At 42.4% G+C, this 18674-nt stretch overlaps 1 non-coding gene across 1 annotated transcript; it reads right to left on the reverse strand.

The window, feature by feature from the left end:
* Positions 1-7023: 7023 nt before the first annotated feature.
* LOC144236485 (U6 spliceosomal RNA) lies at positions 7024-7126 on the reverse strand. The gene has a single exon (XR_013336570.1). It is a non-coding gene; the product is annotated as a U6 spliceosomal RNA (small nuclear RNA).
* Between the last annotated feature and the right edge of the window lie 11548 nt (positions 7127-18674).

Here is an 18674-nt window from a genome sequence, read left to right on the forward strand (position 1 = left end):
AGGGCTCCGAGTAGGGATTGAGTGGATTTGCTCCCCGTTTGCAGCTCCGTACTGTGGCATCCGCTGTCGTTCCGAGTGCGGGAAAATCCTCTCACGTGTCAGGTCTCAGGGCTGATGCTTTAAAACCTGCTATTTCAGGTTGCCCTCTGAGCTCTAGGTATGAAGCTTACAGGTTGACATTGGCCCTATGGTAACTCTCAAAGCTTAAAAAGACTACGATCCATTTATTTATGGGTCCCAAGTCCTCCAGGGAGCCACACAGACATATATGGCAGCCCAGAGTTCCGCACCTAGCCTTTCTCAGACTTTTCACCTTGACATTATGAGGTGCCCATAGAACACTGGGAATTCCAATGCCTGAAGAAGGACCCATTATGACAATGGATTGCTCTAGAGGAACATAAGGAGATGGGATGCTAAACACATTCAGTTGACTCTGCATCTGAGAAGTGACCTGAGAGCGGGCACCAGGACTTGGTGAGATTTCCAATCCCAGCGCCGTCTCTCAGCACATTCGCAAGAAAGAAAAAGTGTTGATGAGTCCAACTGGATGTAGAATAATGTGGAAAGGGTGTTCTATTACTTAATCATAGTCTAGAAATATAACTTATACAATACCATATTATTAGAGTTGGAAGGATACTTACAGAATCTAGTTCAATTTTTTCATTTTATAGACAGGAATCTGGGCCAAAGAATTGCAGGAAATTGGCAAAGATTATACAACTAGTTGGTGGCAAATGCAGTACTGGGACCTGAGACATCTATTTCTCAGTTCAATGCTTGTTCTACTTGAACACCCACAGAAGGTGGACGTTTCTGTGACAAGCGAAATCCAATTCTAGAAGACCTTTCTCATGGTAATCCTCACTCTTGGGTTCTTATAAAGCAAGGTGATGGAACCCTGATCTATTTATGGTTAGGAAACTAGTTGATATTCTTTCTGGATAAGGTTTCAAGCTGAAATATACTTGTTAATTTCTGTCCTAAACCCCTGTGGATTGTGTTGAGATTATATTGCTATCACACAATTTGGCACAGCTGGGATCCTCTTTTTATGAAATAGCAGAGAAGATTGGTTGATAGGGATTAAAAAGCATTGGCAAAAGAGAACAATCACTTTCTACCCAGTGCCTTCCTGGTCTAAGAATTTCTCTCCTAGCCTCAACTGGAGACATGGGTGGGAAGTGGGGGAGGGGCAAGGATAGGAAAAGGGATTTTTATCTCCTTAGAGAAAGCAAGGATAAAAAAGCATGTTAGGGGCGCCTGGGTAGCTCAGTTGGTTAAGCATCCGACTTCAGCTCAGGTCATGATCTTGCAATTTGTGGGTTTGAGCCCTGAATCGGGCTCTGTGCTGATAGCTCAAAGCCTGGAGTCTGCTTTGGATTCTGTGTCTCCCTCTCCCTCTTCACCTCCCTTGCTATCTCTCTCTCAAAAATAAACATTTGGGGGAAAAAGCACTGTTAGAACAATATTTGATGAAATCTTGATTTCAAATAGTTTAAGTTTCTACAAGATTAACCATATTCTTATTAAAAATGACTTATACAGGATGGACCTTGAGGGTGTTATGCTGAGCGAAATAAGTCAGGCAGAGAAGGACAAATATCATATGTTTGCACGTACAGGAGGATTAGGAGGAACTTGACGGAGGAACAAGGGGGAGAAGAAGGGCGGAAATGGTGGGGAAAAGGGAGAGAGGCAAACCATGAGAGACTCTTGAATGCTGACAAAAACTGAGGACTGATGGATGTGGGGGGAGGGGGGGATGGGCATGGAGGAGGACACTTGTGGGGATGAGCACTGAGTGTTACGTGGAAACTAATTTGACAATAATTTAAAAAAATAAATAAATAAATAAAAATGACTTATACATTCGTAAGTATTTTTCCCAGTGGGTACCTACATAATTCACTAATAAAAATGATTCTCAGTCAACTATTGAAGAAATGTTATCCTCTCCTGTTCTTTTAGAAAGTTCATCAGTAAACTCTTCAATATCTGGGTTGGCAATAGGGTCTCCCAAATTCAGCATTCTTGATGTGTCATTTTTTGCACATGATTTCAGCAATGTTTTGTTCTATTTTTGTGGTGGAGAAATGTTTTATCTGTTGTGTTCAAACATAGTATTCTTTGTTTTGAGAATCAATTTGACCATTTTGAGCATTCTTGCTAAATTTGCTGGCTATGTCCATGGTCTACTGACAGATTTGCAGGTGGGGCAGGGCAGAGTTATCTTCAGTGAATTGTTTTGAGGAGAGCAGAAATGAAGGCACACGTTAGGTTAGGTGGTTTCATTCCTGTGATCCAAATTTGATTATCTAGTTAATATCACTAGGGACATATGAAGCTGCAATAATTACATCTCAAGGTCTAAAGAAAAAAAAAAGAAAAATTACACTTACTATGCATCCACATACAGCATTTCAGAGAGCTACTATCAGAGAACCTGTTTGGCTACTTTGAAAACATAGATTCCTATCAAGTTCCCATTTTAAGAGTTCAAGCTCTCAGCTGACACTTTGCTCTGAAAGAAAGAAAGAAAGAAAAAAAGTAAGGGAAGAAAAAAAAGAAAAAAACAAAAGAAGGAAAGAAAGAAAGAAAGAGAGAAAGAGAGAGAGAGAGAGAAAGAGAGAAAGAGAAAGAGAGAAAGAAAGAAAGAAAGAAAGAAAGAAAGAAAGAAAGAAAGAAAGAAAGAAAGAAAGAAAGAAAGAAAAAGAAGGGAAGAAAGAAAGAGGAAGGAAGGAAGGAGGGAGGGAGGAAGGGAAGGAAGGAAGAGAGAAAGGAAAAAAGAAAGGAAGAAAGTGGCTGTGGAAGCTAGATTTAAGCAATTGTTTTTGTAAAAGGGTTTAGCATTGCTAATATGAAAGAGTAAAAAAATATAAACTATTGATTTTACCTTTCCTTTCGGAGGGCAGTTTTAGGATTTTTTCCCCCCCTAGAAAAGTGCCATGTTCCATTATGTATGTACCAACACAGCTTTGAAGTTGTCCCTGCTTCTGGGTCAAGGGCTTTCCCTATGGCCACATGCCAGTTTCATCCTTGGACTCTCATGATCCTCAGATATAAATCAACTTTCCAGCAAAATCCTGTGGCAGCTCTATTTTACATAAAAGTGTTCAGCCTGGAGATGTAATACAGTTTTGCATTTTACGCAGACAAGAAGGGAAAAGAGAACACATCCATTATCACAGAGAGACGATTCCAAGCAGAGTCATTATTACAGAGATCAGAGGGTACTCACAGGTATCACACTCATCCTCCCTGTAATCTTTCTAAACCCAAAGCTTATTATTTTTGTGGAAACAACAAAAATACAAATGGCCATAAAGTGTTGTAATCCATGGGTGCCATTAGTTGGTACATTCCACAAGTTGAAAAAGTGTTGAACAGATCAGCTCCTTGAGGTCAATATCTCTTTCTTGTGGTGAAAAAGGGGAAAAAAATGAACAAAGTTACTCTTATACATAACAAATGGATGAATTTCACAGTGATGAGGGAAAAAAAGAGGCTAGACACAAAATAACATATACCGGATTGTTCCATTTGTACAATGGTTAAAATCAGACAGAACTCAGGGGCGCTTGGGTGGCTCAGTCGTTAGAGCGTCCGACTTTGGCTCAGGTCATGATCTCACACTCTGTGCCTTCGAGCCCCACATCAGGCTCTGTGCTGACAGCTAAGAGCCTGGAGATGCTTCAGAGTCTGTGTCTCTCCCTCTCTATGCCCCTCCCCCGTCTGCACTCTGTCTCTCAAAACTAAAATAAAAACATACAAAAAATTAAACACACACACAAAACTCATCTATCATCTTAGGACTAAGTATGATGGTTTACCCTTGAAGAGGAGGAAAGGATTGTGATCAGAAAGAGGCATGAAGGTGGCTGGCTTCCTGACTGCCAGAAAGTTCTGTCCCTTGACCTGAGTGGTGGATACAGACACTGTGTGACAATACATTAAGCTCTATAGTTGTGATCTGTGTGCTTTGTCTCTGGGTGATTTGCACCCATTTAAGACTTTAAAAATAACGCCCTCATTGGGAAGAGTAGTTTTAAGAAATATTAGAACAGTATTTTGCCTAATTCAACCATTTTGCCTAATTAAACATATATTGATATTTATTATAGAGGAGATAGAAAATTCACATGAGCTAGAGGAAAAACTTACATAAAACTTGAGGGCAGGGCAGCGGGAACTCTCCCGCACTGCTACAGGAAATTGCTTGCCACTGCTGTTCTTGGTTAACTGTTCGGCAGTATCTATGAAAGTTAACGATAGGCATATCTGGTGACCCAGATTTCCCACCCCCGGGTATGTACCCAATAGTAATACGTGCATGTGAGTACCAGATGGCAACTTCCTATTCACAATAGCCCCAAACTGAAAACAAGCCAAACTGTCCATCAACAGTAGAGTGACCAAATAAAGTGTGTATATCCAACCTTGGAATATCAAGTAGCCTTGAAAATAGATGAACCACAATACTGTCAGCAGCATGGATAAAATTGAGAAACTTAATGTTAAGAGATAGAAGCTGACGGGGGGGGTGGGGATTATATTCTCCCATGTATCTAAAGTTCAAACAGTAAAAGATATAGTTAACTTTGCATATTTATAGTATTTAGTGATATATACTTAGGTGGTAAAACTAAAGAAAGGACCAAAAAAAAAAAAAAAGAGAGTGAGAGAGAGAGATTATAATAAACCTAAGGACAACAGTGACCTCTTAGGGGAAGGGTGGGTTGAGATTGGAAAGAGATGGAGAGAGAGCTTCCTGGCCACGTTCTATTTCTTAACCTGAGTAGCCGTCATGTAAGTGTTCACTTTACAAGAATTTATCAAAATAAGCTTTTATATATCATGCACTTTCCCCAATGAGTGTTATATTTCACAATAAAAAAGGTATAAAAGTCCCATGAAACCCAATTACTCAGAAGTAGTTAATAATTTAACACTTTGATGTGTCTAATGCCAAACCTTCTTTAATGAAATAACGTAATATATGTGTTTTTTTTTCCATATTGCTTTGTAGGCTTTATTTTTTTTTTTTTCTTTAATGATATGATCTCCCAGAAGAATTCCTCTTCNTGTGGTTTTTTTTCCATATTGCTTTGTAGGCTTTATTTTTTTTTTCTTTAATGATATGATCTCCCAGAAGAATTCCTCTTCAGGGTTTTTGGTGGGGTTTTTTTTTTGTTTGTTTGTTTGTTTTGCCATTTCCATTTAATTTTAACTAAGAGTAAATATCATACAAGCTTTATGCCCCTTTGGAAGCCTAAAGCCACAGAGTGGCTTTCAGGAAATTAGGTTGCTTTAGTCTAAGCTACATTGATTCATAAACCAATCTGCAGGATTTTGCTACAGCTCATGGGAGACTTTTCCTTCTCTGTTAATAATACTGCTGCTTCAAAAGAAAAAAGGCTCTTTCCACCTCTTCAGAGTGCTACCTTTTCAAAAGGAAAGGCCAGGCAGTAGAGAGGGAAAGGCCAGCACAGGGAGTGGCCAGAGGCTGGAGGCAGAGGAGGGGTCATCCTAAAACTTAGCCCGAAACATGTCACGCTGAGCCCATGCTGAACTTGGCCTGGGCAACATTAGGAAATAGATTTTCAAAATCATCGAGGGTGGTTTTTTGTTTTGTTTTGTTTTGTTTTTAACCCCGAAGCAGTTCCATTGCTTTTCCTTGCTCTCTGGAGGCAGATAGAATGCGCTACCCTGTGGCTGGAACACGCTTCCCTCCCTCTTCCCTCATCTCCAGGCCCCCTTCACGGCGCTTCACCCTTTTCATCATTTTAACTGTTACGTGGCTAAGGAACCATTCTGTGACCATCGGAACCTTGGTAGTGGCTCTTGGTAGTGGCTCAACAGGAGCTCAGGGCACCCTGGACTTACCACGTCACAGCATTTGTCACCCTATTTTGAAATGTCCTCTTGTCCACAAATCTTCTGCTGATCTGTAAGCTTCATGAGCACAGGGATAGTGTCTCTTTCACCATCGTGACTCTGGGCCCTGGTGCCTATACTCAATAATGACTACTCAATAAATGTAGTCATTGAATACATGGGACACAGTGTGGAAGGAGATGGGCCACAGGGAATGGGGAGGTGACATAAAGGAGGCGTTCCCAACCAGCTCTCTTTACCTGTCAAGCACCAATGGCTTCAGTAATTGAGCCATGGGTTGCTACAAAACTCTAAAATCTGTAACTGCTCCGTGTCAAATATGGACCAGGCAGCAGTATGCATTTGTATAGGTTTCGATACTTCGTTAAGGACATTCACATATTATCTTGTACAATTCCGATGACAAATCCTCCCAGGTGAGCTGGGAAGCTATTAATACCACCATTTGGTAGGTTGAAACACTGAGAGAGCTTAAATGACCAGCCCCACATTATATGATTAGTTTTCAGTGTAAGCCAGCAACCAGTGACCCCTTATTGCTGGATGTGAAAACTATTCTGTGGTGACTACATACAGATCTATTTTCAGGGAATAAGGATATAAAATAAATATGTGAGGATCATTCTGACTTTTTAAAACCTTTTAGTAGATATTTCCCTTTTTTCAAAGCATTAGGGTTTTTTTTTTGGCTTCTTTTTCATCAAGAAACTAGTATGTATTTGGTGCAAAAAGTCAAAAGAGCACAAATAAAATCAAAATCGCTTATGATCATGTTTAACAGAGCTATAGCTATTGTTCTACTGTTTTCATAACTGACTACATATTAAGTCTTAAGCTCTTGTAGACTGAAAACTCCCTTTCCACACCCTACTCTTTTTTCTTTTCTTTTTCCCACACTATATTCTCCAGCTCCAAAATTTTGTTAGCTATTCTTGGCCATTTGCTTTTTTATTGAAATTTTAGAATTAGGTTGTACTAAAAATCCATTGAGATTTCTATTGGATTTGCATTATTTTTTTGATTAGTTGGAGTAGAATTAAAATTGTTTTACTCCATCTCTTTCTTTCTTTCATAAACACGATACAGTTCTCCTTAATTTGGGTCTGTTTTCAAGTCTTTTTAAAAAATATGTCACTCTTCAGGAACTTGCATGTGATCTTTGCAGAGTGGCCATGATCATCTCTCTATCATTGCAATTTCAGTATACGTGCATTGAAGTGAGCACTCAGAAGATACTTCTTCACTGACAGAGGATATTAGGGGGAAAAGGAAGAGGTCACATGCTCTTTACTCACTATAGGAAACAGTGACTGAAAAAGACAGTAATCTGGATTCATTGAGTCTATCAAACATAAAAGCATTTAGTTGAGTGCTGACAATGGGAAAAATGATTTTGGCTTTTGTTATCTTGGTCTTTCTGTTAGCTGAACAAAAGCTCTTTTTCCTTTGGTGGTCTTGGCAGAAGAAATGCACCAGGACAAGGGTCCCTGGGTGGCCTAGTTGGTTAAGCGTTGGAGTCTGGCTCAGGTTATGATCTCATGGTTCATACATTCTAGCCCCGCATCAGGCTCTGTGCTGACAGCTCAGAGCCTGCAGCCTGCTTCGGATTCTGGGTCTCCCTCTCTCTCTGCCCCTCCCCTGCTCTCACTCTCTCTCTCTCTCTCTCTCAAAAATAAAAACATTAAAATAAATCAATAAATAATTTAAAAATCAAAAAGAAATTTACTAGGACAAAGGGGTTGGGAGAATGGGGGTGGGGGGGAAGGAAAGAAAGGAAAAGAAGATGGTCAGACTTCACGGTGAAGAGCACGGGGGAGGAGGGAAGTGCTGCCCTGGCAGGTGTCACAGGTGGGAGGAAAGGGAAGTTAGGAGTCTCAGTTTTGCTGCTCCAGCAAACCAGCAGCATCACTTGGGCTTTTGTCAGAAATTCAGACTATTGGCCCCATCACATCTATCCAATCAGAATTTGCACTTAAACACGATCCCAGGTAATTCTTATGCATGTTAAGTTCTAGAAGCTCTTAGTCGCCCCCAAGCAGTCAGAGCCAGTCCTGATCAGTGTCATCAGCCTGAGACCTATTAATAGACGGAACAGGTTTGGTTGCCTAGAGACCTGGAAATCTGGTTCCTGGTGTAGACTCGGATATCTCAGAGTTCTTTGATCACTTGGCCAGAGCCTTGCGACCTCAGTCGGCCTCAGTTTCTCTGCTAGCTCTGTGCAGCGGCTGGACGCTTGCCCTGGACCCCTGCTTCCTCTGCTCAGGTCCTGAAGCTCTGACAATGCCTGGCTGCCTTCCCCTTCTCTTCAGAAGCAGGATGTGCTTTCCTACTCTTTTCTCAGTTTCTGGCGGGGGCCTGCTGTGACTGGACCAAACGCCTGGAATGGTGCCTGATTTTGAGTATTGTCACCTGGACTTCTTCCAGGACTGTGTTCTGCTGGCAGAGAGGACTCACTCAGATATCCAAATAGCCTGGCCCGATCTGAGCGAGTCATGCCCTTTGACCGCTGTTCACTGGCCTGCCTAGCTGCCTCCTGGGGACAGGCCAGCCTCTGAAGACAGGCTCTGGCCCCTGGGCTCCACTGGATCTTGGCTTCTTCCTCCTTCCCATGGTCTGTGCTGATGTGGTCACAGCCTGTCCTGCCCCCAAACGCCTCCTCCAAATGCGTTCTTTGACACCTCACTTATTTTATAGAAACAGGCCAACCCATATAGATATGCTCAATCATCTGTCTGGTTACCCTATAACCATTTCACTCTGAGAGTTTTATACCTCCTGCCACGCTCAATTTATGGCGGAACATTACACAATGTGTATCATACCTGCCGCCGTGTTTTGAGCCAGCACAGAATCAGAATGCCATGCAGTTCAAACCAATCATGTTGGCTATCAGCTATCGAGGACAACTTTTCAATAAACGTCACTTTCCATTAATTAGTATCAGAGTGCCGAGTATCTCTTTAAGACTGTTGCATCATCTTTATTCCAAAGAACTATTCTTATGGTGATTTAAAAAAGAAAGAAAGAAAACAGGAAGAAAAAAGTGTGGCAGCACCCACAGTAGCTAAGTAATGGTGTGGGTGTTGTTTCCATTATTTACATACACAACACTTTCACAAGAATCCAAATGTCTTACAAAAGAAAATACAATACAAATTGCAATAAAGACGCAGCAACACAGGAAGACCTAAGGAAAACACTTACCCAAAGGAAGCTTTAAGCTTGGCATAAATCATTTGCACAGAGAGAATGGGTAAGTGTCCACTGACCCCATTTGCACAGGCAAAGGTAGCAGGTACCTCCACTCGCCATGTTCAGAGAAGCAGTTGCACATAAAATAGAGGTAAAAGTAGTGACAAAAATGTCTAAAATCATTCTAAGAAATACCTGCAATGTTATGAAGTCATGCCAGATTTCTGAATTTCCATCACAATCTCATTAAATTAGCCACGATGGAGAAATACATGATTTTCCAGAAGGTATTCTGGAAGCTTGGGAAGAAATTACTCAAGACTAGAAACAATAAATGGATAGGAAATGGAATATATATATAAGCATTAACTACTCATTGCACCTTTCTAAAGGTCCACGTCTTCTCAGGATAGATTTTAGTTGACAACCCATGAAGAAATTGTATTTAAACTTTGTGTAAAGAAAAAAAAACAATTTTGATGGATATTATGAAGAAGGTTCTCCTTTACTCGCTGTTAGTTGCATGCCTGCCATCATGTCATTATTTGAACGAGATTCCAACCAACCACTTGAACTTATGGAGAAAGGGAAATCCACTACCAGGTTGGAGGAGAGATACTCCCAGGAAAAATATCTAAAATGTTGCAGGGGCTTCAAAATCGATAATCAACTCCACCGACTATCACTACAAGTGCTGTTACAACTTCAGCATCATAGTTACAGTCAAACCACTCAAAATTACAATGTCATTTGTCTCCTTTGTATCGCTTTTGTTTTCACAAGTCACATGACAAAATCAACAAACACTACATCGTACCACTCACGACTCAGCTGTGGAAAAAGGATCCGCTTGCCCATCTCGAGGGTAGCTATTATTAGCTGCACCAATTCTCCCATACGATACAGACCCATGCTTATTAAGCTGTTTGAATGCCTCCTTTGTCATATTTCTCTATGAATGTGACTATTGGTATGCGGTAAAACCCAGAGGTACTCTTTCCATAGGCCTTTCCAAAATTAATGTAATCCCTCAGTTAAAAAAAAAAAACTGGGGGGAAAACATGCCATGTCATATATGCACTGATATTGAAGCTTTTTACAGAAGATATTACAGTACTGGTATTGGATTGGATAGTGTACCCCTCTCCCCAATCATGTTCATCCAGAAACTGTGATGATGACCTTATTTGGAAACTAGGTTTTTGGCAGAGGTAATCAAGTTACAGTGATGTCATAGTGGGTTAGGGTGGGCCCTAAATCCAATGACCGATGTCCTTATAAGAAGGCTACACAGAGGGGGGCACCTGGGTGGCCCACTAGGTTGAGCATCCCACTCTTGATTTCAGCTCAGGTCATAATCACAGGGTTGTGGGATTGAGTCTCATGTCAGGCTCCCAGCTGAATGTGGAGCCTACTTGGAATCCTCTGTCTCTCTCTCTCTCTCTCTTTGAAAAAAGAAGGCCCTGTAAAGACACAGACATATAGGGAAATCCTCATGTGAAGACAGAGGCAGAAATTAAAGTAATGTAGCCACAGGCCAAAGATTGCCAGCAACCACCAAAAGCTAAGAGAGAGGCTTAGAACGCATTCTGTCTCAGAGCCTTTGGAAGGGTGTGGCCTTGCTAACACTTTAAGTTCAAGACTTTAGCCTCCTAGGGGCGCCTGGGTGGCTTAGTCGGTTAAGCGTCCGACTTTCGCTTAGGTCATGATCTCGCGGTTCGTGGGTTCGAGCCCCGCGTCGGGCTCTGTGCTGACTGCCAGCTCAGAGCCTGGAGCCTGTTTCAGTCTGTGACTCCCTCTCTCTCTGACCCTCCCCTGCTCACGCTCTCTCTCTCTCTCTTTCTCTCCTAGAAATAAATAAAAAACATTAAAAAACATTAAAAAAAAAAAAGACTTTAGCCTCCTCTGGGACTGTGACATAAAAACATTATCGCTTACACCACCCTGTTGGTGGCATTTTGTCATAGCAGCTCCAAGAACTTTATACAATGCCCAGTTTCCAGATTATGCAAATAATGTTACACCAAACCTCATATTAACTTTCTCTTAGATAAGGCAATTAGGGGGAGGAAAAGGCTACTTGTCACAGTGGCCCAGTGAATGCAGGCCAATGATATGACTAGAGATTGGCCATTCCAACATTGCAAGGCAGGTATACGTGTGAAAGAATGAAAGTTTCAGCTAGAGCACTAAGGCATTGATATCACATTTTCCAGGGAGGTAGGAGACTTTCATTTGCAAAATTTGCAAAGGAGGTTGTCAAAATCTGATTACATGACCTTTCAGCTTCTTACATAAATCAGAAAGTACATTAAAAAGGAGAACTAGAGACGTAAGGAGAGGGTTGGCTGGGACAGAGCAGTCTGTGTGCTGGGTGTTCCCCGCCCCCACCCCCACCCCCTAGCCTGTCCAAGGCTTCGGGAGCAAAGAAAGTGTGCGTGATTCCCTTGGATAAGACGTGGACCACCCATGAGAAAAAGTAGGCATGAGGTTATCTTGTGTCCTTTCTAAGGGGGTCATCTGGACGGGTGACCAGAAGAACAGAAAGGCTGGAGTTGGTGCCAGATTCCCACAGTTTGCGGGAAGAGTAAGTGATCAGCCACATTAAGACATCTCCATCTGTTGACAGGGTTAGAGACACCCGGCCCTGCCGTGTCTTGAAAAACCAACTTTTGAGGCAACTTTGAGTACCTGTCAAGGCCAGAGAACTCTGATACTAAATCTTCACAAGACTACCAGACAAGTAAGAGCTTTCCCGCTCTGCTCTCCCCATCTTCCTCCCACTGCTCGAACCTGAGAGAAGTGTGAAATCCCCCATTAGAAAGATGAAAGAGGCAGCGATGGGGAAAAGTGAGGCCACAGGCTGCTCTCCTAATGAGACTGTAGCCTTTTGTAGGAAGCTGAGCTGAGGGGGGGAGAAGTCTAAGTGCAAAGACAAATTGATGTTTTTACTGTGACCCGAATCTAGACATGTTAATGACTGACCAAGGGACATTTTATTACCCGAAAGTGACTAGAGAACATAAAGTCGCTCTAAATTTCATGTAAGAGCAGAGAAAGTGTTAACTCTGTGGAATAAATGTGAAGTCTTGCTTTATGATTGATTACATCCTATGAGTCATGCTTCTTCAATGTAGTAGTTACATAACCACTTCTAAATGCAGTTCAATAGAGAGGTTCTCGGTGCCTTCTACATAGCTTCCCCCTATGAAGCCACTGCATTTCTGTCTGAAGGGTGGAAAATTATATAGGAAATTGTCTTCACAGAGAATTGTGTCCTTTGGACTTGTTGTTTATCAGCACTTGTGCAATGTCTACACTGAAAAGTGTCATATGCTTGGTACACATGAGGTGCTCAATAAATGTTGAATTAATGAAAAAAGAAATGGGTGGTAAAGAGAAACCTTAATTGCCCAGGGTCTTTATAAACCCAGGCTATCCCCAAATTCTTTTCTGGTAGAACAAGAAAGATCCTAAGCTGGTGATTTCTGAAAAATTCCAACCAGACATTTACGTTCTCCATATAAGAAATTATGAAACCTTAGCCATTAGAAAGAAATTTAGGAGGTGATTTAGAGCAACCTCTTCATTTTACAGACAAAGGCCCAAAGAAGTGAAATAATTTGATTCTAATCATTTATTCCAGGAGTGTCAATGATCGTTAACTCATGGATAGTGACAGCCTTTGTTCCTGAAGTTCTTTGCCAGCCTGGCTTTCTCTGAGTGAGAGCTTATATTCTCTTTGTTAGTTTTCTCATCAATAAGAGAAGTTACAACAAATTGTTTTCACGTAATAAGCAAATATGAAGTATCTACTTGTGCTCAGAACTGTACCACAAACTTGGCATTGAGTGAGGAGTTGGGATGAGCCGCTGCCCTTGAAAAGCCTATAGCCAAGTCAAGGAGACAGACCAGTAAAAAAGCCCTCTGACAATGTTGGCTAAGTGCGGAGATAGAGGTAAACCCACTGTGGAGACATTTAGGAAAAGCACCTAACCTAGCCTAAGGGTCATGGAAAGCTTGCTACAGAGGAGGTAACATCTAAGCTGAGTCTTGAAAATGTGGACAATTTGGGGCACCTGGGTGATTCAGTCAGTTGAGCTTCTGATTTCAACTCAGGTCATAATCTTGTGGATCATGGCTTTGACCCCCGCATTAGGATCTATGCTGACAGCTCATTGCCTGGAGCCTGTTTCAGATTCTGTGTCTCCGTCTCTCTCTCTGCCTGTCCCTCTCCCACTTGTACTCTGTCTCTCTCCTTCTCTCAAAAATAAACAAACATTAAAAAAAAAAAGAAAATGTGGACAATTTAATAAGGGTGTGTGTGTCCAATAGAACCCTAAGTGCGGTACTATGGAGATACCGCTGAGGACGAGGGGGAAGGGAGAGAGGCATCAAGCCAGAGAGATAAGCCAATGTCCAAGCATGAAAGGGTTTCTGGGCTCCATCAAGATGTGTAGACTTTACAGGACACCTATCAGAAACTACTAAAGTATCTTTTGCAAGGGAATGGTGAGACCTGATTTCTGACTCAAAACCACCAGTCTAGCTCCAGTATGGAAAATGTTTTGAAGGGGATAACATAGGCAAAGAGCCCAGCTGAGAAACTATTGAAATAATCTAGATAAGAAACAATGGCAACAGAGATGGGAAAGGCAGAAGAATTTCAGAGCAACATGCTATTGACTGAATTGGTTACCCTTCCCCCCTGCAATGCATTGAAGCTCTAAGTCCCCATTGGAATGTATTTGGAGATGAGGCCTTGGGAAACGATTAGGTTTAGATGAGGTCAAGAGGGTGGGGCCCTCACTGATGAGATCGGTGTCCGTGTAAGAAGAGAAACCAGAGAGCTTGTGCTTTATCTCCAGCAGGCGAGGACACAGTAAGAAGGCAGCCATCTGTAAGCCTGGAAAACAATCTTCACCAGAAACTGACCATGCCTGGTTTTGGACTTCTTGTCTGCAGAATTGTGAGAAAATAAATTTCTGTGTTTAAACCAGCCGATATTTTATTGTGGCAGCCTGCCACACCACGGAAGTAGGATGAAGGATGTGGGAATGTATTCCTTGTAGGGAATAAGGAGAAGGGGGTGTCAAGGATTGGATGGGTGTCCAGGCTTAGTGTGTAAAGAGAGCAGAGAAGTGGGCCTGAAACAGCAAGAAGTGGCAGAGACAGGAGGAAATTACTAGAGACCAGTGAGTAGCCAGAGACATTAAGAGAAAGCCAAAGAGGCCAAGAGAAGGGAATTTTTTCAAAAACAAGAGATGTTCAATTGTGCAAATACGATAAAGCTGTCAAGTAAGACAAGACTTAAAGGTGTCCACTGGCTTCAGCAACAAAATGCCTTTGGAGATGTTGGCAAGAATTGTTTAAACATCGTGAGGACAGAGACCAGACTGCACTTGAAGGAGGGAACAGGTTGTCAGGGAGCACAGGCAGCCACGATAGAAAGCACATTCAAGAATCCTGGCTTTGAAGTGTGGGAGAGAGGTGGAGATGCCATGGGAAGGGAAGCAAAATGATGTTTGTTTTATGCTCAAAGACAAAGATTTTAGGGGCGATGGTGTTGAGGAAGAGGCATAGGAGAGGTAACGAGTAAGGCTACGGAGCGTGCAGGCCAAGATGAACTACGTAGCTCGGATGCAGGGACTGGCTTTCAAAGAAGGGACTTCCTCCTTTTTCATGGGAAGGTAGTAAGACCAGGCACAGACGCCTGCAAAATTGTAGGTGTACAGTCAGTCCTTCGTGCTGGCTTCTGTTTTCTCCATGAAATAGCAGATTAGAGTGAAGTAGGTGGGGACATATCAGGACAGGGGACTGGAGGAGGTGGCTTTAATACCTGCAGTAAGGAAGGGGAGGGAGAGAGAGAGCTGAAAGAAGGAAGTAGGGTAGAGCACAACGTGTCTTTATTGTTTTATGTGCAAACAGTGTGAAGTCAACTGGGAGGATCAAGGTCAGTCTGGGCCATCCAAATGTGGAGTGGTTTCTGGGTCAGTCTGGATCATGAAGGATGCCTCTTCCTTTTTTTTCCTGTCCCTTGGTAATGACTCGGTTCCTCAAGGAAGCCTGCCTTTTATGAGGCAGATGGATTCTAGTGGGTGCGGGGGTCATATCAGGGCCAGGGCCCTCTCAGTTTGTGAAAACCTGTGTTCTGATCACATGCACCATTGCCTTCTGCATCTTGGGATCCCGAGTGCTAACATTGGCATCACCTGCCTGACCATCCTCATATACAAAGAAAAGCTGTGTGCAGACATGGTCAGACACAGAGATCATCCAGATGTTCCCTTGCTTTTATAGGTCCTTAGATGTCATCACTTCCCAAAGTACTTTACAGTTTAGATTCTGACTTTGTCAGAATATCAGTAGCTTTTCCAACAAGTAGTGCTGGAGCAATTGGACACTTGCAAACAAAGAAAAAAAAGGGGGGGGCACGCCTGGGTGGCTCAGTCGGTTAAGCGTCTGACTTCGGCTCAGGTCATGATCTCACAGTTCGTGGGTTCAAGCCCCGTGTCGGGCTCTGTGCTGACAGCTGGCTCAGAGCCTGGAGCCTGCTTCGGATTCTGTGTCTCCCTCACTCTCTGACCCTCCACTGCTAATGCTGCCTCTCTCTCTCTCTTTCTCAGAAACAAATAAAAAAGGTTTTTAAAAAATGAAAAAAAAGATTCTTGGGGTGCCTGGGTGGCTCAGTAGGTTGAGTGTCTGACTCTTGGTTTGGCTCAGGTCATGATCCCAGGGTCATGGGATCAAGCCCTGCATCGGGCTTCACACTGAGCATGGAGCGTGCTTAAGGTTCTTTCTCCCTCTGCCCTTCTCTCCTGCTCTCTTTATCTCTCTCTCTTAAAAAAAAAAAAAAAAGAGCCTCGAACTTATACAATAATCAATTCAAAATGGAAATACAAATGTAAACAAAATAATATCTAAACCTGTATACTTTCTGAAAAAAATAGAACATCTTTGGAATCTGGGACTAGGCAAAGAGCTCTTAGACTTGATACCCAAAGTACGATCCACAGAAGGAAAAATGGATAAAGTAGACTTCCTCAAATTTTAAAATTTTGCTTTGTAAAGGCCCTATTAGGAAGATGAAAAGACATGATACAGATGATGAGAAAATATTTGCAAACCACATATTCAACAAAGGACTAGAATCTGGAATATATAAATAACTCTAAGAACTCAACAGTCACAAACAAACAATCCAATTAAAAAATGGGCAAAAGGCATGAATCGACACGTCACCAAAGGGCACATACAAATGGCAAACATGCATATGAAAATATGTTCGGCACCATTAGCCATTAGGAAAGTACAAATGAAAGCCAGGAGTTATCACTACACCTCTATCAGAATAAAAACCAGTGACACTTCCAACTGCTGCTGAGGATGTGGACAAATTGGATCACTCGTATATTTGATAACTGCAAATAATACAGCCATTCTAGAAAACAGCTCACAGTTGCTTTAAGCAATTAATATACAACTACCATAGGACACAGATATTGCCCTCTTGAGCATTCTTCCCAGAGACATGAAAACTTAAATTCACACAAAAACCTGTTCATAAATGTTTGTAACGACCTTATTTGAAATAGTCCTGAACTATAAGCAACCTAGATGTCCTCTGATGGGTGAATGGCTAAATAAAACCACAGTTCATCCATACCATGGAACCCTACTCAGCAATAATAAGAATGAACTATTGATGTAGGCAACAATCTGGATGAATGTGCAGAGAATTATGCTGAGTTAAAAGAGCCAATGCCAAAAAGTTACACTCTGTATGATTCTGTTTATATATCTAAACTGGCAAGATTATAAAAGTGGAGAAATGATTAGGGACCCTGGGTTGCTAGGGTCAAGGAGGGGATGGAGGTAGAAAGAAGCTGGTGTGGTTGTAAGACGCCAAAATGAGGAATCCTTGTCGTGACAGAAATATTCTTTGCCTTGATTGTATCCATGGTAATATCCTGGATGTGATAGCACAGTATTGTCTTGCAAAATGGTACCATAGGAATGAACTGGCTAATGAGTACATGGGATCTCTGTATTGTTTCTTACCACCTCATATGAATCTGCAATTATCTCAAAATAAAAATAGTTACTCTAGGGGCGACTGGGTGGCTCAGTCAGTTACCCAACTGACTTCGGCTCAGGTCATGATCTCACGGTTTATGGGTTCGAGCCCTGCATCCGGCTCTGTGCTGACAGCTAGCTCAGAGCCTGGAGCCTGCTTCTGATTCTGTGTCTCCCTCTCTCTCTGACCCTCCCCTGCTCATGCTGTGTCTCTCTCTCTCTCTCAGAAATAAATAAAAAACATGTAAAAAATGTTTAATGATCTTGTGGTTCATAAGTTCGAGTCCTGCGTCGGGCTCTGTGCTTCAGATTCTGTGTCTCCCTTTCTCTCTCTCTGCCCCTCTCCAACTTACACTCTATCTCTTTCTCTCAAAGATAAATAAATGTTAAAAAAAATCATTAGTCTAAAAAGTGAAGTGCTGCATCAATCACCCCAGCAGATACTGAATCACCTGGACTATGGGGAGAGGACTTGGATGCAACTAGAAGTGCTGCCTGGGAGTCATCTCTTAGTCACTTTCTGCCACCACCTTCAAGCGAGTACTGTTTTCCAAAGGGCACTGAGCCCAAGGCTGGAGTTCTCCTAAACACCCGCGGTCACCTTGACACTCTACTCCAGGAAACATCTCTTGATGGCTTAGTCCTTTGTATTCTCCATTATCTGGATGTCTCAAAGTCCCCAATGCCCTAGGATTGGGGGTGAGGGGGAAGGAGGCCTTTATGGTTGAAGATTTCGGCCAAGGGTCACATGTTCTAGGGGTAGGGACCGGCACACCATCCTCAGGGCAGACTGGACCAGCTGCACCTTTGTGGTCGCCAGTGTGTAGAGCGGCCCCATTTTACCATGTGCCGGAAGAGTCCCAGCAATAGTTCAAAGGACCCTTCTTTTCTGCCACAGAACCTGTTATGTCTTCCATATGACCGAATGTTTACTTCTAGAGTCTGAGTCAGCCCACATTAATGGGGCGCTGAACTTTGAATTGGCAGTGTTTGAACTTCAAGGAAACTAAGCTGGTAGAGACTGAGATATTGTTAGGTAAAAATTCTAGGTTGTTTCTACTGGCTGGTGTCATGCGATAGGTAGCTTATGAGGTGCCTTGCAAGCAAATAAAGAAGCTACCTTTACTAGGCACATCATAGTGAAGACTGAACACCTTGGCCACCCTCCAGCATTCCTAACTCTGCCTACTACAATGAATGCCTTGTTCTCCAATGCTGTACCTTCATGGTGATGTCCTCACCATCAGGGTAAAATAGCACTGACCTGGCAGAGTTCTCACCCCATTAAAAACACCTCCCTGAGCAGGCTCAAGCCTGTTTTCTTATACGTAAAATGAGACACAGGTATTGGAAAAATCTGTAAGAATTCTTCCGGGTCTTACAGCTTTTGACCCAAGGAATGGCCTTATCTTCTGGTGCTGCCTTGCAAAACTGTCATCGCTGCAACTTAAAAATAAAACTGTATCAAACCAGAATTTATCTTGGAGGGAAAGCGGGGGGGGGGG

This window comes from Crocuta crocuta, unplaced genomic scaffold, assembly GCF_008692635.1.
Source record: "Crocuta crocuta isolate KB4526 unplaced genomic scaffold, BGI_CrCroc_1.0 scaffold24, whole genome shotgun sequence".
Lineage (NCBI taxonomy): Eukaryota > Metazoa > Chordata > Mammalia > Carnivora > Hyaenidae > Crocuta > Crocuta crocuta.